The sequence below is a fragment of the Amblyomma maculatum genome, chromosome 4 (assembly GCF_055883805.1).
Source record: "Amblyomma maculatum isolate TAMU_Amacu chromosome 4, ASM5588380v1, whole genome shotgun sequence".
NCBI classification, from domain to species: domain Eukaryota; kingdom Metazoa; phylum Arthropoda; class Arachnida; order Ixodida; family Ixodidae; genus Amblyomma; species Amblyomma maculatum.
In genome coordinates this window covers 88,230,131-88,238,362 of record NC_139347.1, presented here as the reverse complement: position 1 = coordinate 88,238,362, position 8,232 = coordinate 88,230,131, and the positions used below count along the sequence as shown (strand labels likewise).

Sequence of the window (8,232 nt, the reverse complement as noted above, 5' to 3'; positions counted from 1 at the left end):
CTGCAAGACAGCGTGAACAGACTTGACGCTATGTCCACGGGTATTCGTCATAGAAGGCATATATAGGGGCATAACGTCTCATTCATACCGCGTTTGATTTTTCGCCCTACAACAAGAAGTCCGCAAAAGTAATTAACTATATCTGTGCCATTAAATAACTATACCTAAAGTGCGGAAAGGTGAAAACGAATGGATGTGCGAAAGCTAGGGGTCTGGAAGCCACGATGTATCTAACGAGAGCGCGCGGCTTCTCTTTCATAAAAAGAACCGCAGGGAGGCCTACAAACCAGCGGCCGCTTTCACGAATCAGAAATCATTCATTAGTGTTTCTCCCTTTCAGCTCTATATTACCCCCCCCCCCCCCCCCCATCCTTCCCCAACTCCCTCCTTCTATCCATGAACGCATTCATTCCGCCATTTCGCCGCCTCTCTCGGCTTTTCGGCGCATTCAGCAGATAGAAATAAACGGTGCCAAGTGTCGAATCTTTTCATACCATACCTCCGACGCTAAGAGACGACGTACCCGCTCCACCGTGCGCGTTGCCGACGCGCTGGTGCCAGCGGTTAGAGGAGGACGACCACCCGAAACTATAAATCAAACCAAAAAGAAAAAACAAACTCTCTCTTCGTAGTGTAACTTCCTGCGCTTGACGCTATTTGCTGCGGTGAAAATTTACGTATACAGAGCCCTCGCCTCGCAACTATGCATTATGTCGGCTTTCAGAATTCGGTGGCACACGTGTCACGGCACCCGACCACCGTTTTCCAGCGATATATGTATACATGCGGTAGTTCGCATACAAGAACGACGAAACGGTGTCGATAAGCGCCGCAGAAAGAGCGCAGCGCGCAGAGAAGGGGTACGAAAAAAAAAAGAAAAAATGAACAGAAGCGTCGGCGCGGGCAGACGACACCAGTTTTTCCGCGCACAAATGATTTACGACGTTCCGAGCGTCTTTTCCCGTTAAGTCTCGGGCCGAAACTACAAGGGGAAACAAAACAGAGGCATCGAGGAAGGCACGGAAGAAGGAAGTTGAGTAGTTGAAAAAAATAAATGAATAAACAGAGGAAAGTGCACGACAGCCGTGTTGGCACTCGCCAAAACGACGGCGACATTTAAGGTGACAGAGGAAACGGCTTGAACGGAGACGAACACTTCGAGTTATCTTCCATACAAACGGTGCTTACACAATCATTCGCATCACAAAGGCCGTCTAGCGAGCAGCAATCGATTGCATTTTGTTTTTCCACAAATTTGTCATTTCAAGCGGTCAGACCAAAAGCAGCGTACAGCAGAAGTGGCGTCGAAGAAGTCTCGATTTACAAAAAAAAAAAAAAAAAAAAAAAAAAAAAAAAAAAAAAGAAGAAAAAAAAAAGAGTGATGACGTTTGAATACCAAGTGGACGGACAGCCCTATTATCGTTTATCCACAGTCACTGTCAGCGATTTAAGCAATTTGTGCGAGCTCGTTGAACCTCCATAACAAGCGAGAAAGCATAAAATAACAGCTACTGTCGCGTCCAGAGTTTAAAGAAAGAAATAAAAAAAAAATACGCCCCGAAGAATTCAAAAGAATACGTGGCGATAAATGAGGTGTCACTGTTTTCTGACAGCGCGTTGGTTAACGACACACACTGCCACCCACCCATTCGCCCAAACGCTGTTGATCCTGTCATACGAAGTCACCCTCAAAAATGGACTCGAAGCAGTTCTCGTAAAGAAGAAAAGCAGTAGTGAAACGTTTGGTAATTTTACCCTGGGTTCCACGACAAGCGATGATTATACATAATATATATATTATATATTATTTGGAGCGAATAAGAAAATAAACGGAAGCTGAAAACAGTTTTAAACTTTCCAAGAGCACACCGCTTAGATGGCGCAAACGCAAGAACGGCCAGCGTCGTGCAATCATGGCTTCTACTTAACGGCGGAACTGAAACTATTTATCTACTCTTAGATCCAAACCATTACAGAAGGGAAGTGGGCCACAAATAAGAATAGCACAACACGACACACAAAGATCAAGACAAGGCATGACAAACCATAATTACGCAATGCTAGCTAAGACATTTTTTAAATCGCACGTTGTCATATACGGCAAAGTGTCAGAAAGATTCTAATGGTGCAGCATTCCAGGCAAGGACCGAAGAAAAATATACTGGAACCCCTTTACACCGCTAGGCGACACACGGGCTATGAGGGATGGCGAAGTGGAGGGCTCCGCGGATTAATTTACACCACCTGCGAGCGCATGAAACGTACGCCGATATCGTACTGTACACCGGCCACATTTTGCCTCCGCTGAAACGTGGCCGCCAAACAGCAGCTGAACGCCCTAGTCACTGAACCGCCACTATACCGCCACGACGTGGATGAAGAAATGTTCTAGCGCTACCCGGCTTACTACCGACATCGCAGTGGTCAACACAGTAACAATATATGACTTGATTGAAGACTGAATTCGACACGAACTTTAGGGTGATAGTGAAGCCAATATATGAAATAAGTTTAAGCGATACGTTTTACGGAAGGGGGGGGGGGGGGGGTGGGGGGGTTAACGAGGGAAAGCAAATATTCCATTTCATACAGGTTACACTGGTAGGGCGATTTGAATATGAAACGCGAGTTAGGAGTTATTCTGTACTGGCTCGAGGGATTGAACTAACCATGCTGTCAGCATCTGGATCATAAAATAGGTTGTTAGAATAGTAGAACAAAGTAATTGTAAATACACAAGTGTATGTGAAAGCGTCAATATTACTGACACGTACAATAAATATCACAGACGTTAACAGTTCCTCCCCCCCCCCCCCCCTTTTTTTTTTTTTTCCAGCGGTATCTTCCCGTGATGCGCGCAAAAATGAATGAGGACCGCTGCGAGAGCCGAGCTTGAAAAGCTACGCTGTTTCGCAGCAATCCTTTTCACGACCCTCGGTAAAACCGGTCTGACTGGGCTGGACAGTCGTCAGCGCTTTCCTGTGCTAAAAGAGTAGCGCAGCGCCCAATATGGAAACGCCCTTCACCCCTCTGCAAAATAATTAAATTTAAGCTTCTTCAGCCATATATACCGGGCATCCCACATAATAAGACCAAAGAGACACACGGACTGTCCTGGCGCAGTGAGACTAAAACAGGAAGATGATTTGATTTGGTTATGAGATTTAATGTCCCAAAGCGACTCAGGCTATGGCAGACGCAGTAGTGGAGGGCTCCGGAAAAATTGAGTGCCCATGGTTTTTTTAATGTGCCCCGATATCGTACAGTACACGAGTCCCTTGCTTTTCGCCTCCATTGAAAAGAGGCTGTCGCAGCTGGGGTTCGACCCCGCGTCCTTAGGTTCAGTCAAGCGCCCCAACCACTGAACCTACACGGCAGGTCAACAGCACAATGAAAGTCGTGTGACCTCATATTCTCCTCATTTTATTCATCAGTAAAAATTAGCTATTTTCACTATACTGGCTTCAGGAACACAGTTTCAATTCAAAAGCTCCGCATCCTCTTGAAGAACAACAGATAAAGGTTTGCACTAATATACTGCTTACGATGTCAGTGCACGTCAAATAACCCCAGGCGGTCGAAATTACCGGAGTCCTCCACTACGGCGTCTCTTATAGCCTGAGTTGCTTTGGGACGTTAAACCCCACAAACCAAACCAAACCAAACGAAATTTCTTTTGTCGACCTCGACCGATAACTCACGAAAAAAAAAAAATTAAAAAACTTCCATGCGAGAGCAACGCTACTTGAGCGTCCCTAGACGCGTGTCGAGGAACAAAATTAAATCCGCTTTTCTCTGAAGCACTCCCTCGACCAGTTGCATAAAGCTGCTCAAATGAAACCTTGCTGCAAATACTGCAGCTAGCTTTTTGCCGATAAGATCGATTCTGAATTCGCATCATATTTTGCTTCCTAAGCCAATAATTAAAGGGCCCCTGAGATGCTAATTGCGATAATATTCTAACACAAAAAAATATATAGGGGATCTTTGTGAGTTTGAAATGTGAAATTTGAAAGCTTGCGTTGGGCCTATATTTACATTTTTTTTTTTTTTTAAGTAGCTCCTGGCGATTGCTCGCAATCGATTTGAGCGACACATCCCCACGTGCAGACCTCCCCTATGACGTCATTGGGGTTTGCTGGCCGCGCCCGCTCATTGGACGCTCGCAAATTATGCGGGCGAGACGAGGCGTGGTAGGACGCTGTAGTAACTTTTCTTGTGCGCCGGCGTGGCCTGAGTTGAGGGAGGAGCATCATGTTCGACCGCCCATGCGTTTGGGGCTAATAAAGTAAAGCATTTTTGCGTAGCGGAGACGTACTATTGTTGGGATACCTATTGCTCGTGCGCGTTTTCTAGTTTCTGTGAACAGCTTCTCGTGAGCCCTTTAAACAGTAGGCTAATATTTAGCCTTTAGTAGACATATTAAAGACCAGGCCACGCGACACCCAACCACCCCCAATTGCTTTGAGGGATAAACAACTCCGCTTTCTTTAAGATCTTGGTTATATTTAGCTCGTTGTTGCTCGTGTGTGCAGTCTTTAAATGTTCTCTCATTCATAACGAAAGTAAAAACCAAACGTGCAACCATGCGCGATGCATGGCGCTTGCGCGCAGTCCCCTCACGCTGTATGCACCCCACAGTTCCAGCAGTAAAATATTCGACGCTTGCCGGCCATGGGGTCTTTCTCTAAAACACGCAGCTGCGATGCACAGCAGCAGCTCAGATAAGCCCGTATCGGGAGCAGAGGTGCATGCATTAGCCTTGGATTTCGCTGAGATCAATGGAGGAAAAAAAAAAGTAACTCAGTCCTGTTTGTGCATGTATCATTCTTTTACCGACCTCGCTCAGCGGGGACAGCGGCCTCGAGTGAAAAAAAAAAAAAATACGGCCAATTTGCATAGTTAATCAAATGCGAAGTAGGTGCAGAACACTGCTTAACCATTGTACTTCAGCACGTCAAGCACGGCGAACCAGCGCCACAGTGCCTGACGGCCCGGCTTCATCCACGAAAACAGGGACAATGTACCTCTTTACAATGCACTGCTCTGCGGCCGAAAGGTCTAGGGCGGGATCATAGGGGAAGAGAAAGAGAGAAGAGAGAGAGGGAAACACGCTTGAAGGCGAGAGCCAGTTAAGGCGCGGCGGTAAGCACAAGCAGCTTCACGACGCCGCGAGCGGCTCGGAGCCGAGGTCCAGGGAGCACCGCGCGTGCACGTCTGCTGTCCATGGAGTGACATGCGAGGGGAGAGATGTTGAAGTTGAGGACGCGCGAGCGACACACGACTGCTATCTCCTGAGTAACATAGAGTCACTCGCTTGTGAAACGCTGCTCAGTGACGGCCGCCACGTCTGCAGCTGACACGTCCCTCTCTCACTGTCTTATCTCTCAAAGGGTGCATCTATGCGGCCGCTCTGCCCCCTCAGTGTTAGGTCTCGTGATGCGGGCGTCACCACTTTCCCTTCCTCCTCTTCAAGTTCATGGAGAGACGGATGGACACACACACACACACACACACACACACACACACACACACACACACACACACACACACACACACACACACACACACACACACACACACACACACACACACACACACACACACACACACAGGGAGAGAGGGAAAGAGAGAGAGCGGCTTCTGCTGCAGCTATGCCGCCGCTCCGCCTCCTCAATGCTAAGCCGCGCGACGCGCGCGTTGCCACTTACCTTCTCTTTCTCCCCTTCAAGTTCACGAAAAGAGAGTGAGTGGCTTCGGACAGACATCGGCGAAACAGTGATTGCGGTTAGTAGTGTTACGCACTAACAAACATTTTAAATTCCAACAAAGCCTGCACATAGGGTTTACGAACTTTTGCAAGCAGATCGGATGCGAACCACACCACGGAAGCGGAACAGATCGAGACCTGACGCAGAACGCCCAAAGGGGCTTTTTTGTTTGTTTTTTTAGCTCGCAAAAGAATCCTGACAATCATAGTCATGGAAGTTACTCTTGTATTAGGCTGATCCATGTTGTTGTGGCTGTAGGAAGAAGGAAAAGAAAACGCACGGGCCTGCTACTGGCTCTGTAGCTGAGCCACCTCCGCTGCCTCGTGCAGACAGAAGAGAAAATAGAGGAGAAAGAAAAGGAAGAGGGAGAGAAAAACGCGCGCCGCAACAACAGCCGTCGTCCAACACCGAAGCGGTGGCGGGTGCAATGACGGCCTACGACAGATAAAAATTCGGTGGCAGGCAAGCCCCCGCCGTAAGCGGCAGTGACCTACCTGTCCCAGCCCCATCAGGGGAGCTCCCCACTCCATGTTCGCGCGGTGGTTCAGTGGTTATGGTGTTTGAGTGCGGGCATGTGAGAGCTCGCCCCCAGGCTTTCACTCTATTTCATCTCCCCTAACGGTGTCCACCGAGAGAGGAAATGTGGGGTGCCTTTTCTTTGCGGATAAAACATCGCGATTTCATGCTACGTGATTGTCACCCCGCCATGGCCCACAGTATAGTGTTTGAGGCTACAATTAAGACCCAAAGCAAATATACGTGTGCGACCGCTCGATAACGCGCGTGGCTTGTTCAATCCTTACCCGCATGAGATACTCCCGTAAGTGTGTAATGCAGCCCTATCCGGAATTGTAGGTTAAACTCCCCCAGTAACTGCCTCCTCCCCTCCTCCTTTTCTTTTTCAGCATCCAGCGGCCTCACCAGAACATGGTACCGCCGCTAGAAACACGCTTCATCGAACACGAGACCTTTTTCGTTTCCGGGTTCACGTCAACGACGTGTGGTCAGCGTGCATCGAACATCCGACTGTACACTCGTAACTCGTTACTGCATGTAGGACAGGTCAACTTCCTTGCAGAGCGCAGAATTAGGTAACCAAACTCGTTGTGGCGCATTTTAAACCGGATAACCTGCAATAAAAACTCAAGTGCCACTAGTCCCACCCAGTAGGTCGTGGTCCCACCTAATCCGTTTTACAACGGGCTGTTTGGCATCGTTCCCTCGTTTTCGAATGCCTTAGTGGCATTCCCCCCAAAAGACTGAGAAAAAAACAAAACAAAAAACATTCATATGACGAAAGCATTAATTATACTTAACATTTGATTTCGCTTTCCTCTCAGAGTGCTGTGGGCGCGCAATTTTTTTTTTTTTCTTCTTTATTACAGAGCGCGGCACGAATACGGTCACTTACTTTAGGCACCTCGTCAAAAGACATTTATGTGCAGCGGATCGCTAATCCCGATCGCCGTCACGAATCACTTAATAAACAGAATGCTGCACTACTGAAAGCCGACAGTCGCTTTTATCATCCCGGCCAAATGTTTATGCGGCGTTGTGTTGGAGTTCGACAACGCTTGCTCTTTGTGGCAGTTTGATTCCAGGAAACTAAACAATGCCACTTTTCTCACATATGGACCAGTGATAAGTGTCTGCTGATAACTGAAAGTCGATAACAGCAGTGTCACGATCAGAAGTTAATATGCTATAAGGCACCCATAAAAATAAAATGAAGAGATGAAAGACGGCTCAAACGTTTACAAACCCCGGCAAAAGATAGTTTACAGACATATTGGCATTTGACTTCTAACGAAAATATAATGCTGACATTGATGGACATAATAGTCGGTATGACCGATGACGCCGGTAGGCGCTACACAAATCGCAAGCTACTCTACGAAATGTCGCGAAGCTAGTTTGTTAGAGATGTCAAGCGGGTCGCCGCACGTGAATCCTGCATGCACTGGAAGCACGCGCTGCAATCAGGCCGTGTTCGAGTTCGTCACAGGTGATCGATGAAGGAATGCAAAAATTATCATTTTGGCGAGTGATTGCACATTGCACCCTTTGGCAGCTGTTATAAATCGAATACGGGCAGTTGCACGCACTAAAAAAACATGTTTACACAATTCACTCACCTGTGCTATTCCACACTTCGGGCTCGAAACCAGTTCCTCTGGGCGGCACAATACCTCAACACGACGAAAGCTACGATATCACTGACGCACAAATCCCTTGCTGGGCTTGGTCCAAGGCTGCATGCTCATCTGAAGATCTACATCACCATCACACAAACACCGCGAGCATGCCGACACACTTCACGAATCACAAAAGTCAACATAAGTTCCACAGATCGCAAAGACTTCGGCAGCTGCCCAAGCGGCAACAATCACCTCGCGCCGCACAGTCGCGTCTTTGAAACCGGCAAACGCCGCCCAATGCGTGCCCAGAGGCTGGCTTCTCC

General features: G+C 47.8%; 1 protein-coding gene across 1 annotated transcript in view; it reads right to left on the bottom strand.

The window, feature by feature from the left end:
• Positions 1-8,226, bottom strand: part of Pgant6 (Polypeptide N-Acetylgalactosaminyltransferase 6) — a 255,036-nt gene extending 246,810 nt beyond the window's left edge. The window contains exon 1 of the mRNA XM_084602132.1: positions 7,907-8,226. The gene's annotated coding sequence lies outside the window, so the exon portion shown is untranslated. The remainder of the gene's footprint in view (positions 1-7,906) is intronic.
• Between the last annotated feature and the right edge of the window lie 6 nt (positions 8,227-8,232).